Raw genomic sequence first — 17,636 nt, 5'->3', positions numbered from 1 at the left:
AGGAGCAGCCTTTCATCAGGGATGCATCAAACATCTTCTGGCTTTTCAGTAAAAAAACGAACCTGCGCCGTGACACTTGTGAGCCTCAAACGCACCACAAGGAGCCCGATGCTGCCGCCTTTGCGCGCCACGCAGCGGTGCGTCCAGCGACCCGCCGTTACCCGCGTCCGCCGCCAGGGGGCGCACTCATGTCACTAACCTCTCCGTCTCTCTCTCTCTCTCTCCCTCTTGCCCTCGCTCTCTACCAAGGGATGCCGGAGTCTAACCGCAGCTCTCCTCTCATTCATGCTGATCGTTGCTATCCTGTGCGCACGGAACTGCAGAGCTGAGCTCAGAAACCGGTGCTGCTGCTGCTGCTTCTGTCGCTGCTGCTGCTGCTAGTGTCCGACAAGCCCGCCGGGAATGGAAATGTCTTCTGCTGCAACTCTGACATCTTAAAAAAACAGACAAAACATGCCAAGGAGGACAAACGCGAAGGGCGGTTTGATCAGTAAGTACAGGCAAACTTTTGTTTTGGTGGTTGTTGTTGTTGTTGTGGTTGATAATCTTCTCTCCAGTCATCTCGTAGCTTTTGGGGGGTATTCTTTCCTACATCTGAAATGTTGGCGACATTTCTCTCCCGACCCTTCCCTCTCCTTGCCCTCGGTTGTACTTTCTGCCGATGTCTCTTTCTCTCCCTTATGTCACTAACATGAGCACACGCTGCTCAAATCTGCAGAAATCCGGCTTTCTATTGAATTCATTTTTTTTTGGTGCTTGGAAACATCGCATGGCTAGGTTTGCGCACCCGGGGAGAAGCAGCCAGACGCACGAGGAGGTTGCGGATCAACACCAGCTCCGAAATGACTGAACGACCCTTCCCTTTTTTGGTTTTGTTTACCTGGAATTGGCCTAGTTGTTTGAATGGGACATATTTCTGAACTTCATTAACAAAATAACTGCGGATTTTGGAAGCAAAAGTGTCTGTATGAATGGCCTCTTCGTGTCTGAGAGCTCCACGGGGGTGTGTTTTGTATTATCTCCCGCATGCGTGAGCTTTAATGGCATGTCGATATAGTGCATGTCACATCGCGGGAGGATTATCGGAATGTTCTGGTCGCCAGTGACGCCAGTTTATGATTCGCAGCCGTTGTGGTTCATTGCGATGATTCTCCGCTGACAGATGTGATTAAACCAAGTGCGGACGTTCCAGCTGCACTCCAGACCCAATTTTGAACTTGAAAACAGGCTTTGCTGGTAACTGCGCGCGTGCACGCGCGCATTTATCAATGCATGTATGCGGTCTTGACCGTGTGCGTGCGTGTGTACACGTTGCTATACTTATGTGCAGCAGTGCGCCTATTTGGGCTTGTTCCGCTGCAACATCTAAATGTTTGAATGTGTCTATAGGTGCTTATAGTGTTTGACCTGTGTGAGTACACGTGCATATGTATGTGTGTGCGTGTGTGTGTGTGTGTGTGTGTGGGGGGGGGGGGGGTATCCACACATGCACATGCAGCTTAATCATTTTGGAGTGGCATCAACATGCTCTGACAGTTTTGTGTCACCTTATGCATTTTTTGACTTGAAATGCGTAGGTGAGGCAGACGGGCTGATTTCGAGAGACTACGGGCATCTAGCCATCGGTTTGGCTGCCAAAGCACATAGAGAAAAAAATCTCTTCAGGGTGTGTGTGTGTGTGTGAGAGAGAGAGGGGGAGAGAGAGGGAGGGAGAGAGAGGGAGAGATGAGAGTCTTCTTTTTGCACGTTCTGAATCTCCTCTCATCTCCTTCTCTCGGGAGGATGCATGCGTGTGCGTGCGTGTGAGTGTGTGTGTGAGAGAGAGCTGGAGGAGATGTATGGAGAGGGGGAAAGAAAGAAAGACGCCTCCCACTCTTTCTGAAGCGTGTGTCATGATGTGCCTGTGCTGGGATGCGTTGATAAGGCTGAAACCCTGAACATCACCTCCACTTTGTGGCTGAGGCGTGACATCCGAAGTGACTGCTTGCATCGTTAAAGTGACACAATGACAACTGTGGAACATATTAGTTCCCGTAGCACACGCTGACACGGCTGTGTTTCTCTTTTTTTAAAACATGTTTTTAAGGGGTTCTAGCCCTGAAATTAGTCAGAATGGGACTCCCGAAGACAGCGAGGTTACGTGTGCGTTGAGCCGCCTGTAACCTAATTACCTAGTTTATTCTTGGAGTCTTTTATTATTAATTTTTTCTGAGAGGATTATCTTTTCCCTCACGCTCTCTATGTTTTCACCTCTTTATGCTCAGTAACCACGGTTCAGTCATATTTAAAGCAAGTTCTCACGTGACATCGGTGTCTCTCTGTGGTGTTTAATTGCATATTTAAAATAAGCATACTTTCTTACTAGGGCTGCAACTAACGATTATTTCGATAATCGATTAATCGGTTGATTATTTTTTCGATTAATCGGATAAAAAAACAAAAACACTTTAATTGTCAACCCTTTATTCAAAACAGGGTCCGTACGGTCATGGAAAACCTTTAAAAGTCATGGCATTTTTAAATGGTTATTAGCAGGCCTAGAAAAGTAATTGAAAAAAATAAAATCCCAAAATATTTGGAAAAGTCATGCAATTTGTTTTATTCAAATTTTAATTTACACGGTATATATACGGTATGCTTTGGAATTCTCATTGTTATTTTAAATACTACATCTTCTCACTTTGTCACGTATTGACAGAGTTTTCACAAAATGTTTAATCATGGAAATTTGATTTAACGTCATGGAAAGGTCCTGGAGATCCACTGGTCAGCATGTGATGAACCTGTTCACTGGTCAGCATGTGGATGAACCCGTCACAAACAGACTGACAGCTTTCCTCTCCTGAGCATTGGTCCCCATGTGGACCGGCACCCTGAACAATATCAGAGACGCGTTCAGATTTATTATTTTTTTCACCTGGCCCGCTGCTGTTGAGATTACAGTGAGACGTGGAAAAAATGTGAAGTGGTGCTCTTCGCAATAAAACATCTTTAATGAGACGTGTCGCGTCTCGGCCAATCAGCGTTCAGATGTCGACAGCGTTTGGGAAGTTAGGTTAGCTTGAATGTTAGTCTGCTACATCTGCTGCTGTCACGCTGCACGGTGTATCGATACTAACAAAGTACCCGTACGTTAAAAACGATGTGATTTAGCATATTTTTTGTGTCGATACTTCATTAAAGAGCGCCCGATCAGAGCTCACGCGCTGCTCTGCTCCGTTAAATGTTGTCTGCGCAGCGCAGCGCTCACAGCGAGTGGCGTCGTGGCTTATCTCCGTTGCCTTTCTCCGTGGAAAAATATTTTCCGCTATCTGCCACGGAATAAATAACCACGTTTTCTACGTTGTACTCTAGTGGAAATGCCACACACGTCGTGACATGTAGCGCCCTGGTGTCTGGGTTCATAACGTCACCCTGGGCGCACTTAGCTCCGTGAATGTCTCCGACTACGTGAATGACTTCCGCTTCCAGCGCCACGTGAGCAGCAGCAGCCAATTAGATTCATCAACAGCGGAGCAGCTCAGCGCTGATTGGCTCTCACAACGCAGCGTTCCGTCTCTCCTCTCCCTCCGCTCTTGTTTCTCCAGCTCAACTTTGTTTATACTCCGTGACTTATTGAGCGCCGTAATAATCGCGCGACATAACGAATCGATAATGAAATTCGTTGCCAACTATTTTAATAATCGATTTTTATCGATTTTATCGATTCGTTGTTGCAGCCCTATTTCTTACACTTATCCTCATGTGTGTTTTACAGGAACTGCATGTGTGTTTGCGCTACTAGTGTTAAGAATATAAAAATACATACATAGTACCCCATGTCCCTCACTTTGTATTAAGGCCCCGAAGCACCATACCTTGTGTCCTTCTATGGCATTAGGGCCCTGACCAGAGAGAACAGCTCATACTCATGCTCACCCACATGCTCTGGAACATACTGACACTGCTGGATAAGAAGCACAGATACTGTAGGTACAAACACTTCTGGACCTCGGCCAGAAGATGACACATCCACACAGGCTCTGACCTCACCCTGACCGCTCAGTCGTAGAATTGAGATGTAATAATAGCCGTACCTGTCACCGTCAAATAACTTGTTTATGTAAGCAACAGATAGTTTCAATCCCTTTTTAGTTTCTATTATATTAAAGAAACCTTATTATGTGATTATCTGGGATCGATTGGTGCATGAATTACTGCATTACTTTTTTATGAGGCGGCATTTAGGTGAATGACAACTGGAACATATTAGTTCCCGCCCCACACTGGGTTCCTGGAGGTGACTTTGTTGACGGTTGACCCCAAGCCTCTATCTTCTGGGGCTTCCTCGGCATCAAGCGTTGTCAGTCACATTATAAGTGAGAATAGACTCTTTGGACTCACCGCATCACCTTGCCGGAAAGCCGCTGTGTTAAGGCGACAAACACCAACCGCTACAGGGAGGAAGGGAGTGTGTGTGTGTGTGTGTGTGTGTGTGTGTGTGTGGATGGGTGTTCAGCTGTGTGTCTTGCCAGTGGCTTAGACCCCGGCCGAGCTGAGAGCTTACAGACGAGGCCTGCGGTTCTGTCTGCATCGAGCCTTCATAGCTCAAGTGCTGGATAAACTGAGCAGGAGAGTTGGCAATGGAAAGCCAATAAACCAGATTGAAAGCAGTTTAAACTGATTTCCATTTGAGAAACACCCACAACAAGGGTCCATCCAACATGGATGTAATGAAAATGGCATTTAGCCGAGGAGGGGTTTCATTCATAGTGCTTTGAGGGTCGACATTAAAATGCTGCACGGGGCGGCCCCAGCGGGAGCTGAAGCACCGGCCCAGCAGTGTCGAAGCCAACACACTCGCCTATCGAGACGACGGTACACTGCCTCGTAAGCCGATATCACTCGGCAAAACACCAGTTTGAATCCCACACACATCCCCGGTTTATCTAATCAGACCGGCATGCAGATCAAACACCAGAGCGATGGACTTCAGAGGGATGTAACGGTATGGGTTTGTTAGTGAGACATTCCCACTGACTCGATTAGAACCGAAAGGCACGATCGGTTCTCCTCTCCTCTCCCTCTATGTCAGTCATGATCATTCTCAATTTGGACAGATGAGATAACCTCCTGATGGTGGTGGAGTAAAGAAGGTGGAGAACCTTTGTGATTGAGACGAACCCTGGCATGGATACAAGTTAAAACTCCCCAGTAGAGGCGTCTTAGTGTGACTGTCATTAACATGCCGTTATATTGACTCAGTGGGGTTGTATTGCTGTCATATACTAGTATGAAATATGGACATAGTCTCTATGACGTCACCCGTAGGTTTCTGAAGAGACGTTTTGAAGCCTCGAGTTTGGTGATTCGACGTCGCCATCTTGGATGACAGCCGTCGCCATAATGTTTTTTTGCAACCAGTTAACGGAAGTTACCATATTTGGACTGCAGAGGAGTGACGTAGTGATAGCTCTGGTTGCGGCAGCAACCTGCCAATCACATTAAGCCCGCCCTCAAGCAATCACTTTATGGTCTGTCTGACTTTAAAGGAACCATCATTTACGAAATGGAGATCATTCTGTATTGTAAAAGACTTTAAACTTATGTGTACAATGTTTACTGAGGGAATAACTAGAGTCAATTTCTCAAAGACTTCTATACAATCGTATTTCATTTTTACCCAGAAGGAGTCGCCCCCTGCTGGTTAGGAGAGATAATGCAATGTTTTAAGACATACCCAGAGGTTCCCGCCAGATGTTGACATTGGGGTTTATGTGGATTGTCTCGCTTTTGGAGCCAGGCTCGAGTGGTCATTTAAGGAACTGCAGTCTTTTTGGAACTTCCGTGTGCTGGCATCATTTCTCAGAGCTATGGTATTGAAGTCAGTACTTCAATTGTTACTTGTAAATAAGGATGAAACGCTATTTTAAAAGTTCATTTTCTGTCTTCAAACCTTTAAAGATAACTAAGTTAAAATAAAAATAACATAATTCATGACAACAAAAATAATATAATTCATGACAACAAAAATAATGATGATAGTAATAGTAATAATAATAATAACAGTAGATGGTTATTCTGTGAAAGCTCATAACATTACAGCTCTCTCCAATATGAGCATGTTTTTCTTGTTGACAAGGCTTGGACAAAGTGTTTACATCTCCCAATTTCTGTCTAAACTGAACACGCAGAATAAGAAGTTGAGCAAAAGAGGATGAGAGCTAAAGAAAAAGAGAGGTAGAGAGAGCGAGAGAGAGAGAGATAAAGCGGTGGCGCTTTTAAGTTCCCCGGCACCTTTTTGATGCAGCCTCTGCAGTGAAAGGCCAAGGCTGATCAAACGGGGCAGGCAGGTTGAAACAGTTTTCTCTAGTAAGAGGAAAAGACACTCCATCGCCGCACAGATGTGACGGGTAACCGCGACGCCGAGGTGGCTGCCACTTTCGCACGTCGCCTGATTGCAAACACCCGCTTCCCAAGTTCAAAATAGGACTTGCGAGGAGCTTTGTTTGATTGGCTCTGTCATATCTGCGCATGGCACTTTGAAGCGAGACCATCGGCTTGTGGGTGGACAGGGGAGTTAATTCCTACCTACGTGTGAGCAAAGATAATTCTGCCGTTGTTTGTCAGCAATAAAAAGCATTCCGGCTACCCGTTTTCTTCTGCTGCAGACCATACAGCTTGTGTTTGTTGTCCCAAATGGCCAATTTCTGCCTTATGTTTTGTGCTGTCTAAAGGCAGCAACATCATCTGTGTGTGTGTGTGTGTGTGCAGTCCAACATCACAGAACTTCTCTGCGTTTCCTGTGCTTGTGCAACAGTAGTCATATCAGCACGTCCCTGTATTAATCAGATGCGGATGCACACACTCGGACATCCCCCCCCACCCTTCCCTCCATGTATATTTATATATTTATATTTATATTTAGTGCCGGGCCAAGGTTGGAGTTGGAGAGCTTCCTTCTGTTTTTTTCCGTACATGGCTTTTGGATGCAGATCTGTCTTCTGTTATCTGTGTTGTTGGTGGTTAGACTTTTGCCCAGGCCATGGGGAAGGAGGAAGAGGAGGATGACGATGAGGAGGAGGAGGAGGAGGAGGGAAATGCAAAAGTCGGACCGAAGGAAAGATGAGGCGATAGGACCATAAGCATCATACCCTGTGTGCTTAATTTTAGGAACAATGGCAGATATTTTGTTATGCTGCTAACAACTCTACAGCGCCAGGAAAGGTTCAATCATGATGGCGTAAAAAAATATTTTCAAAAACGACATTGTTTTTTTTACAGGGGTAGGTTTGCGCTGTCTTGTTTGTGTGGATTTCTGCCCCCAGGCGAGCCCATGTAAAGCACTCTGCGATGAAGCCTCCGTTTAAGTATGCTCATTCGCAGTCTCAGAGAGGAGGAAAATATCTGAATTCACACAAAACGGCACATTGCAGGCTTCCCTTTCAGCAGCGTCTGTTGCTTTGCACCAAATGCACACCAAAGGAGCTCGGGAACCAAGGAGGAATAACACTCGACGAGTCCGGTTTTCCCTCCATGTGTATCCTTTGCTTTGGTGTTTGTGAAGTGGGAAAAAAAGAGACAGAATCTAGCAGGTGGAAGGGAGGGGAACCACTAACAGCCCTGTTGAGGATGTGCGACTATTAAATGGTCTTACTTGACCCAAGGCATCTGGAAGAGAGAGAGAAGAAAAGGAAGAGAGAATGGTGGTGGTGAGGGTGGGGTCACAAATAAAACAAGTAGAAAACAAAGGGACTCTGAGGTTGAGGTTGTGCAATTCAACTTTGGGTCTTCCTGGAAGTGATTAACTTTGTCAGGGGACGAGGAGAGAGCGCTGAGGTTGGGGACAAGGAGGCGAAGGGAGACCACAAAGGCCGGAGCAGTCTGTTCTCCATCCCCTGGATTTCCCTTTTAAAACCGCATCTCGCGAAGCAGATGTTGGCAAAACAAACATGTAGAAACGGTTGTGTGTAAATAATGGAGGAGCACCAAGCACCAGCTCAGGCACTGAGGGTGGAGTGATCAAGGGGGACTTTCTCAGCGCCTAAAGGTGGATGCTGGGGTTAGAGCGGGGCAACAGCAGCAGCAGCGACACAGGTGTGTTACACAGTGGAGTTTCTTCTCTTGTACATGTTGTGTTATCATGGTGAGGGACTCTGCACGACACTTTTGGATGGATACATTTGGCTGAAAGTTAGTCTAATGTTCAAAACGTTTTTGGTTAACATTGGTGGGAAAAAAATAGTTCGAGGGGCAATTCCAAAGAAACAATATATATGTCCATTTTATAATTGTAGTACAAAGAATATATTGTCCTCAGTATCCTACAAGTGTCACTTTGCTTTCACTGCAATGCTGAGCGAGGGCTTCTTCAACTGTTTGGTTTCTCTCGAAACTGTGTGGCCAAACGAAGCTCACTAGGAGTCCAGTCGATATGTACATCCCTCAATTTGAACCAAAGAAAAGAAAGAGTTAAAGAGACAGACCATAATCCCCCTAAACATGTTTTTAAAAGTATTGATATCATTAGTGTTTCATCATGCTGCCAATGGAAACAATTTGCCAGCTGGGGGGAAAATACAAGGAAAACAGAGAGCGCCATCGGTCTGGTCTTTCAAACATTTTAAAGGGATCCTGGTCGGTTCCTCCTGGCCCTCCTGTGAGGGAGGAAGACAGGAAATGACAGGCAGAAGTGCTGAGTCAGTGAATACAATGACACTCCCCCGATCATCACACACACACACACAAACACGCACGCACACGCACACTTATCTCATTTTGTTGAGTGCTTCACCAAACACAAACCTGTGTGAAGGAGAACTGGCTGTAAGGTTTTAAGGCTGTAAAAGTGGAACCAAACCAATTGGAGAGAAAGTGTTATGGTTTGTGGCGACAGCATGACACAGCCACATGAGAAGCTTTTGTCTGGTGAGATAGATTTACTCAATAACCTCATGCCTAATGGAGTTGTCTATTATTTTCCTGTTTTTATGCGCATCTCTATTTCGCTCTTATTCGCAGCTCAGGTACTCTGTGTGCCATTTGTTTGTGCTCTCCTCTCCAATTCTCTTCATTCTTCCTGCTTTGCTTTCTCCTCATTCTTCCGGATTCACAAAGTCTTGTCAAAAAAGTGAAATCGGTGTATGTTTATTCAACCCTATAGATGATATAAAAAAGTTATTTAAGGTCTTTTCAAGTTTTTCCACCATAAAATAGCTGTTGTTGTTTTCCCCCCCTAGCTCTTCCATTCCTCCAGACCAGACTGTTATAGTACTCAAGTCCGGTCTCAAGATAATTTATGCATTATCTCAGATCTGTCTTTTCCCCCTGGGTGTTTTCATTCAGACCCGTCTCACTGTCGGCCTTTGGGTTTTGACTGGGTCCCAGTCGTCTTTTTTTTCTTTTTTTAACCACATTAGCAGCTTAGCTATATGGATAGTGATGTAAGTCACCTCACCACATGTATGGTCCCCAGATGGTGAACCCTATTGACTTTGGTGATCCCCCTTCTTTGGTGCCAGCACTTTAACTGGTGCTCACAAGCTAATGTTACAATATACCTGCTAAACATGCGCATGTTAGCATTGCCATTGCGAGCTTGTACTTGGCCACCAATCAGCCATTTCCCTCAACCGACATGCATTAATGCTCAAGAAGACGCTCATCCCGGATACTGTACCTCAGCTACTATTGGCCGTTTTCCATGTGCTCCTGGCGCAAGTCAAATCAGTAAATTTGCATCTACTCCTTATGTTTCCACTTTCTCCTCCATTCAGTCTCGTTATCTCTTCTTTCAGCTCGTGGATGCAGTGTGTGCCCCCCTCCCCCCGTCCCCCCCTCCTCTCTGTCTGACTGTTGGTTTTAGAGATCTCGGCAGACTGACGAGAGGAGGCTTTGCTGCAAGCAGCTCCTTCTCCCTAATGAGTGAAACGGAGACATTCGCCCGCATACGTACACTTCTTCGCTTTGTGTGGGTGTGTATTCGTGGCAGCTTGTGCGTGTGTGTGTGTGTGTATGCAGTGGCACTGGTGGAGGGGGGATGGGAGGGGGGGATTGAGTGTTTATGTGTGTGGTTTTGTGAAATTGGCTGTGTGAAATATTGTGTGTGTGTTGGAGTCGGCATAGGTTTGTGTGTATCTATGGGGTTTGATTTTGAGCAATTGTGTGTGTGTGTGTGTGTGTGTGTGTGTGTGTGCGCGCGTGTGTTTCATGCCTCGCCTCTCCGCGCACTGTTTCAAATTCTTTCCTCTTGTGAAACCGAGGAAACTGAACAGTTTATGTGGCTGTTGAACAGAACATTTCTTTTTCCCACTGTGTGCCGATGGAGTTGACTGGCTTCCCTGTTTTCTCCTGGAGGAATTCAACTCTGTGTTCCTTCTTCCATGGAGCTTTATTATGAACTCAGTTCATGCATACCGGGGCCTGTGTGCTTTTTGACATGACAAGAGTTCACAAATGGATTCCTCCATAGAAATAGATTTCTCGTCAGTGAAGAGGATTTAGTCCAGTCTGCCTGAGGTTCTTGTCTCTATTCAATAAAAAAACATTGAACCAATAAGATATTCCTGCAACTATTAGTTTGATATTTTTGTTAACCCTTGTGTTGCCTTCGGGTCAATTTGACCCGATTCAATGTTTCACCCTCCTGTCGCCTTCGGGTCAATATGACCCGATTCAATGTTTAACCCTCCTGTTACCTTTATATTTACTAACATATTTTACCCTTGAGGTCAATATGACCCCAGCTATTAAAATCTCCAGAAAATTATTGGAATTAATATTGTTTTCCAAGTTTAAGTGTGAGGTACTTTATGTTTGTTTGTTGACTCCCGAAAGAACACCGACATTAAAGGGTACCTGTAGTGCAAAACAACAACGTGCTACATCCATTCGGCGCATCAAATAAATCATATTTACCCCGCTGCTATTGTCAACAAGTCACGCATAGCCCGAGGATTTACATTTCTTTGTCAAAATTCCGAATCCGTGGGCGCAGCCATTTTGCTAGTTATTTACTCCAGCTCAAAGCTAACTATGCCGTAGAGTCGTTGAAAGGAATTCAGCCCATCCGGAGCCACTTCTACACGCGTTGCTTCTTGGGATAGATCGGTGGCCTCAAGAATTACACAATCTATATCAGGGGTGCTCAATACGTCGATCGCGGCGACCTGCCAGTCGATCGCGGCGTAGTATTGGTAGATCGCATGACATTAAAAAAAATTGGCCCGCCCCCCTGTCACTTTCTCTATAGCGCCACATTACAGCAGAAGCACGTCATTTCTGTCTCTACGTGTTGCGTTGACAGTCCTCTGCCCGCCGTCTCGGCGCGCGGAGCTCCCGACACCGGTTTGCGCGCATCGGGACGGACGGAGCAAAGAAAAAGTCACTAGCACCCCCGAACATTGCATCAATGAAAGACATCTCCAGCGCTGGCTTATGCGCGATGTAGCTATCAAGCTCACTCTTTTGTGTGAAGCAGATGAGGTCTAATGACACTATATCAGGGCTCTCAAGTCTCACGCATTGAGCGTGAGACTCACGCATTTCGGTCTTATCTCACGCACTCCCGCCACACATCTAATTCCTCACGCTGAAAAACCTCTCGGCTATTTAATGCTTGAATGCAGGGGTGCTCAATACGCCGATCGATTGTTGAGTAGAAATAGTCACTAGCACCCCGTCGACAACTCTTTTCGGCTCGATGCGGCGCGCAACAGTCAGCTGTATCGGGTGCTGATGGAAATCTCACGCTTGCCTGTCTTCAAAACTTGAGAGCCCTGCTATATCATCGGACATAAGTTCGTGCTCTTTACAACAAATGCACTCTATGTCTGTTTTCTGTGGCACACATTTCCCACAACTGCACCAAACGTCCGCCGACTTGCGTGCACGGTCCGCACGGTGAAGCATCTGGACCGGCGGTCCTTCGGCATCAACTTCATCTGAATCATCGCTATCATCGCTGTCACAATTCACTAAATGGGGATAGTCTGCTTTTAAAGGTTCAAACAAGTATCCAGTTGCTGAATCAGACAATCTTTCATCGTCCATATTCTCAATCTCTCAGCATTTGTTTGCGAGCGCTCGACGTTGTTTACATTGGTATCTGAACACATCCGCTGTGGCTGGCTGTCGATCTATCAACGATATGACGTCACACCACCCGCGACATATTCAAGCTCCAGTGCACTGTCGCATGTCGGATTTGAGGACTTTGAACAGCCTAAACTACGTATTGTTATTGAATACTGGACCGTCAGTGCATGAATACACTTTAGAAACACATTATCTTTTGATCTGGCTACATATTGTTTTGCACTACAGGTACCCTTTAAACATTGAATCGGGTCAAATTGACCCGAAGGCGACAGGAGGGTTAAATATTGAATCGGGTCAAAATAACCCGAAGGCAACACAAGGGTTAATAATGGATCCATCATTTAGTCCAATTGTGGCAAATTATAAAACGATAACATGTTTTATCCACAAAAAGATATTTGCTTGTGACATTTACACACGATGAAATGTGTAAAAAAAGACCAAAACATGTTTGCCTTGAGTACGTGTCCCAAGTGAAACCAAATGTAGAAATTGTTCCCGTACGTACGCTCTCTGTACGTACGGGAACGACACTACGCTTTCGTTACACATTCGCCACTCTGTATTTAGTGACTGCCGTTGTGCGTCAGTGTGCTCTTCTCGCGTGTGTTTGTTGTACCCGTGTCACCGTTAACTCTTGAGGCGACACAAAGAAAGAAAAAAAAGCATAAAGGGTGTGAATTGACCATAAAGCTCTGCCCCTCTGAGGGGATTAGAAGGGGTTAAACTGCAGAGACTAAAGACTGCCATTTCTCGGTCACACACTGGTGTGTGTGTGTGTGTGTGTCAGAGTCAGAGAGAGAGAGAAAACGTGACCCACAGGAAACACAGTGTCATACATGTAGATGTGGGGGATTTGTGCATTTAGATGTGTGTGTGTGTGTGTGCCTGTGTTTGTGTGTGAGCGATAACTACCATGAGGCAGACAGGCACTTCCAGAGCTGAGCAGCAGGGGATGGATTCTTCTCTGCATGCTCAGAACCGGGGGGAAGAAACAGAGAAGAGAAATGGCATGGAGAGAAATGCAAAATGAGTGTGTGAGTGAGTGAGAAATGCTCGTGCTGTTTAAGAGCCGGCGTTGTGGAAACAGAGTTTCATGTTACATAAGAAAACAGGCAAAATATGCTCCCTCTTATCACAAATTAAAGGCTTGTGCGTCTTCCTCTTTTAGTGCGAGTACAAGTTCCCCCCCAATAACACTGACAGGAACACAGGGATTGTTATTCCAGATGAAGAAGTTGTTTTCCCATATCCTTGGCTTCCAAGTTGCTTTTATATACAGCGATCCAATTACCTGTGATACCTTGTTATGATTACTGTGAACAAACAATGGCAGCCTCTATGTCATGCAGTCAGAGCTTGGAAATAAAACTCCCGTTCTGCATTAAAACGCAGGAATCCCCCGGATGATGTAATGAGTCGATCAGTCCTAATTGTTTTATAGTGCAGTTTCCCATCAGTGCACGGATGTAGAAGAGAAACTTGATACTGCGATGTTTATTCCTCTGAAAGTTGCTCAAAGTTGTATTCAGCAAAATAAGTTTGACTCCCAGCCCTCCCAGAAAATAACTCTGTTCCGCTATTAGTGCATTTTACAACATTAGGGACCGAATCATTTAAATTAGGGCTATTTAAGGGTTTGTAGCGGGAAGTTGATGGCATTTAAAAAGAAGTTAAATGTAAGTCTATGGGGGATCATGTATCCAAATAGTTTAAAAGGTGACTCAAGGAACGGAAGTGAAAACACATGAGGTAAGTTATCAAGAGAGGATCACGAAGAATAGCCTCAATGTGTGTGATTTGGAGAAAGAGAGATTCTGTCTACACAGTCCAAGCTTTGTCTGAGGGGAGGCCCAACAGTCTCTTTGAGAATATCAAAATCCCCTAGGTGGCAGATGGCTCCAAATGCCAAGATACCCACGAGCCTCATGGGTGCCTTTGCTAAGAAGAAGAAGAAGAAGAAGTCAGCCATCGGTAGAACATTTGTACTGCTTCATTATTGCTGGAGGGGGGGGAGCATCGCAGTCTCAGAATGCACCCCTCCTGTGCATTATGGAATGGTAAGACTTTTACTGGAAGGGAAATGCCACAAACATTGAGTCATGTAGTCCTAAAGACCATTCGACGAGATTGCTACACAACACAGTTTGCTGGATTTTGCAGCACTCTTGCTTTCAAGCGCCGCCTCCCCACCCACCCCACAAAAAGAGACGGCTGGTCCCTGCAGCTTTTTTGGCGGCCCCCGTTCGGAATCTGGAAATGATTACCGCGCTAGACAGACCAATCAGATAAGGCGGCTGCAGAGGGCCCTGGCCAGCGGTGAGAGGTCGCATTCCAGCCCCGATCATTAGATCCACTCTTCACACTGTTCCACTGTAAACTGTCACAGCTGTGTGAGCGCACATGCACCACAATCAAGGCAGCGACATGTTAGATTGCAATCAATGTTTCAACTAAGCGTCGACAGTCCTGTGCAAGATCTACATTATCATCGTTGTACAGCAGGAGACATTGCTGCAAACAATAATTTAGGATTTTGTCTGGTTTCATCAGCGTTGACATCGACGGAGCCGTCTTTACCGAAGTCCAAAGCGTAGCTTCGTAATCACGTGCAGCTGTCGATCTGGAATCTATTTCATACCGCCAAAAGTGGAACCAAACCGAGCCGTACCAGGCTAAGCTCGAACATGGCTAATGGGGCCATGGATTCTTTTATGTGTGTGTAGCGGTCCAGTGTTTTCTGGCACTTTGCTTCACGCTTGGAGTGAGAGTGCATTTTTTCCACATTTTGCAGGCTGGAAAAACCAGGCTATTCCCAACACACACACACACGCACGCACACACACACACACACACACACACAATCCAGTTCTGTCAACCCTCTTCTGCATGTAAGTTACTTTCTCAGCGCTGTTTAGACATCAACACTGTTGCTTTCCGAGCAGCCGGATGTTTGACATTTGCGCGTTGATAATGCCTTTTTGCAGCTAACGTCTGCTGACGTCTTGTTTACATCAAATGCGTGCCCGCTGGCGAGAAGACTGCGTCAGCCCCGATGTCACTGCGGAGGGGGATTACCGCTCGATTGCGGCAAGCAGTTCCAACATCTGGTTCTCCCTGCGAGTGTGAGTGAGACGTCGAGCTCAGAGCGTTACGCCACTCCAGAGGTCCTGTAGGGAAACAAATGGGGCCGATAAATACGGCAAGGGGGGCCCGGCACGGCCAGATTAACAGATTTTATCGCCGTAAATGTAACTTGTTTTCACAATCTTTCTGAGCTCTCCTTCTTTCTTTTTGACTTTTTCCCAGTCTCCCACTGTTTAACGAGGGATCCTTATGGACAGATGATGCAGTTTTTTGTTGTTGTTGGGAAAGGCAAGACAACCCAGGTCGAAAACATTGCTCTTCATTCACTGGTCAATTTAGAGAGTATGGGCCACTTTTCTTCACAAGCAGAAATAAACTATGTAAAAAATATACATTTAGGCTTTTACTTGTCTAAAGTTTGTTTATTGCCTGGAGATTTCTCCTAAATTCTCCAAAGGTTAGCATAAGATAACGCGTCATTTACATATTGTAACGTACAATTGCAGAAAACATGTAATTCAAAAACTGTGACCTGATGGTGACGTGACGGACTAGTTGTGTGCAGTATATTGCAGTTTTAGGCAAACAGTACGCACCTTGGATTAGCGATCATAACTAACATTTTACCTTCGTCCCATTCTCCTCACAGACAATAAATAAGTTCCCAGATGAAGCTGAATTTTTAACAACAAATCTGTGTTGAAATTGGCCGAAAGTGTGCTAGTTAGCATTATCCGTTAGCATTAGCCTTTAGCATTAGTCGTTAGCAGCTGGTGGGCAGAACAGTCCTGCATGGCTAAATAACGGAAGTTTGCATCGGGTTACATTATGTTGCTTTCCAGCTCGATTCCGAAAAAAAGACAAAGGAAAATGATAGTTTTTATGTTTACAACGGTAATTTTCACATTTTTAGCTAGAAACTTGGGTCAGATCATTTTTGATTTAATAATGAATTAGCAAATACCAGTATGCAAAGGTTAAAAGAAGTTTCTGCTTTGTGTTTTGTTCTTTATTACCATGGTGTCGAAAAGGGTAACAAGAATGGTGGCATTCCACTAGTATTGGTATGGCCTACTACATTTCTGTTATTGTGACAACCCTAAAGTGAGAGAAGCTGCTAACGACTACACATCTACTTACCATCATTCTTGCTTTCTCTCTTCTCTCTCTTTTTTTTTTTCTCCTTCAACATAAAATACTTGCCTGGCTACCTGACAGGACTGTACTTAGGCAGAGTCACTCAATCGGAAAAAAATAAATTAAAAAAATAATCGCCATCAAATGTGTTAACGATTCTCTCGCGCCCTGTCATGGAAATGTTCAAAAAGCTTATGCTTTAATAAACAAACGGAGACTGTGAGAAGACAGTTGGCCATTGCCAGGTTTCAGAAAGAAAAAAGTCATGAGGGGATTACAAACGCTCCAAATGAGACAAGGGGTTTGATGAAAGCTATCACTTCTCCTCACACTGGCATCAGCAACAGATAGAATGATTGCAAAAGAAATTTTGACATGGCTTCTGTACCAAGAAGTCCTGGCAAATAAAACAAGTCCTTCCCTTTTTAATTGAACAAAGGCAAATACATATTCTTATTGGATAAGGTCAACCGGGTAACTTTTTTGGTTTCCGAGCACAAGTCATCCCCGACTCGCTACAGGCAACATGTTTGGTTTTAATATGAAATATGACCAGAGCATTCACGGTCAAGGGAATCCAGCCGGCCAGCTAACTCGCTGTCCTCCATTGTCCGTGGTTTATGGCTCTAATTTGGACTTGGAAGGCCAGCTATGATAACTAGCCACCTTGAGAACTCAACGGTACTTTATGAGCGTCTCCTTGTCGTCTTCGCAGCGCCTCGGTCGAACGTTGCAGCCAGAAACGTTGGCGTGCTGGTCGAGGCTGAGCAAATGATAAATCGGCTCTTTTTTGCGACAGCTGATGAAGACACATCTTTGCTTAATTAAAATCCGCTGACAGTCTGCTGCTCGCACAAAGTGATGAGTCACATCATTGGCTTTGTGCAGCTCCGATACTGAGTTGTACTCCATAAAATGCAGCTCATTATATGGTTTCTTAACCGGAGGCGTGCGCTGCAGTCACTTTGAGTCTCTCCATGAAAACGATGTCAATTTAGACGGATCAGATAAGGCATTATGTTTGGAGGAAGTGCACTTCCTTCAGGAACGTTTTGGACAATTCAGTGGATGAAAAAAGAGATATTAAGACTAAACGTTGTGTTTTGACGTGCTGGCCACGTATTTGACGCTCTGAGGTCTCATGGGTTAGTGTCATCGCTCCCTTAATGCGATGCGTTTCCTGTTTTTTTTCAATTATTATTTTGACATGCGATGCCTTTCTTAGGTAATGTCAGCAGAGACGACAGGAAGCAATGTGTGGAAGTTTACCCCGTAGACGCAGGGACAGGTCCTGTGATTCGTGAGGACTTCACATGTTGGACTTGCAGGAAGCA

General features: G+C 45.2%; 1 protein-coding gene across 4 annotated transcripts in view; it reads left to right on the top strand.

Annotated features, from left to right (window-relative positions):
- Positions 1-338: 338 nt before the first annotated feature.
- The window catches only part of plxna1a (plexin A1a), a 257,240-nt gene continuing 239,942 nt past the window's right edge, over positions 339-17,636 (top strand). For all 4 annotated transcript variants that reach the window (XM_056423991.1, XM_056423990.1, XM_056423992.1 and 1 more), the window contains exon 1: positions 339-490. The gene's annotated coding sequence lies outside the window, so the exon portion shown is untranslated. The remainder of the gene's footprint in view (positions 491-17,636) is intronic.

Source organism: Pseudoliparis swirei, chromosome 9, assembly GCF_029220125.1.
Source record: "Pseudoliparis swirei isolate HS2019 ecotype Mariana Trench chromosome 9, NWPU_hadal_v1, whole genome shotgun sequence".
In the NCBI taxonomy this organism is placed as follows: Eukaryota; Metazoa; Chordata; class Actinopteri; order Perciformes; family Liparidae; genus Pseudoliparis; species Pseudoliparis swirei.
This window is presented reverse-complemented; position numbering and strand designations above follow the sequence as displayed.